Source organism: Sinocyclocheilus rhinocerous, unplaced genomic scaffold (assembly GCF_001515625.1).
Source record: "Sinocyclocheilus rhinocerous isolate Xijiao unplaced genomic scaffold, SAMN03320098_v1.1 scaffold4051, whole genome shotgun sequence".
In the NCBI taxonomy this organism is placed as follows: Eukaryota; Metazoa; Chordata; class Actinopteri; order Cypriniformes; family Cyprinidae; genus Sinocyclocheilus; species Sinocyclocheilus rhinocerous.
In genome coordinates this window covers 5,826-6,852 of record NW_015664029.1, presented here as the reverse complement: position 1 = coordinate 6,852, position 1,027 = coordinate 5,826, and positions in this window count along the sequence as shown.

The following is a 1,027-nucleotide window of genomic DNA, read 5'->3' as shown; positions in this document are numbered from 1 at the left end:
GAATAAAAACGAGCTGTGCCCAGCCGATCAAGCAATTCGTCAACTTGCGGCATTGGATATGCGTCAAATTTCGACACAGCATTTACTTTGCGGTAATCCACACATAATCAAACAGAGCCAAACTAAAACTATCAGGCTCGCCCAATCACTGTTGGATTCTTCTATTACCCCCATTTCGAGCATTACCTCTAATTCGGTCTGAACCACTTTTTTCTAGTGTTCAGGTAAACGATACGGCCGCCTGGCTCGGTCTCAATATGGTGCTGAATGAGATTCGTTCGACCAGGTAGGGGCGAGAACACATCGGCAAACTCTGCCTGCAACTTGGCCACATCAGTGAGCTGGGAGGGCGAGAGATGATCTCCTCCCGGGGCCAGAGCGAGAGATTGAGTTTTAGTGCTCACCTCTGGCCCGAGATCATCTTCTTCACTCACTACCATCACTGGCTCCGCCTCGCTCCATTTTTTCAGGAGGTTGAGGTGATAAATTTGACGTGCCCTGCTCCTATCGGTTCGTACAACCTCATAATCAAGATCTCCGACTTGCCGTGTGACCTCAAACAGTCCTTGCCACTTCGCAAGTAATTTAGAACTCGAACTTGGAAGTAATACAAGCACTTTATCTCCCGGTGCAAATTTTCGTAAGCTAGTTCCCATGTTGTACAGCCGGCTTTGTTTGTCCTGAGCCTATAACAAATTCTCCATAGATAGCCGCCCCAAAGTGTGGAGTTTTGTTCTCAGGTCTATTACATAATGAATTTCATTTTTACTTTGAGAAGGTTCGTCCTCCCAAGTTTCTCTCAGGACGTCCAAAATCCCTTGGGGCTGACGTCCATAAAGAAGCTCAAAAGGGGAAAACCCCGTGGAGGCTTGCGGGACCTCCCGCACAGCGAACAAGAGGGATTCCAACCATTTATCCCAATTTTTGGCGTCCTCGTGAACGAACTTACGAATCATGGTTTTTAAAGTGCGATTAAATCGTTCCACCAGTCCGTCCGTTTGTGGGTTATAAGACACTGGTGCGAATC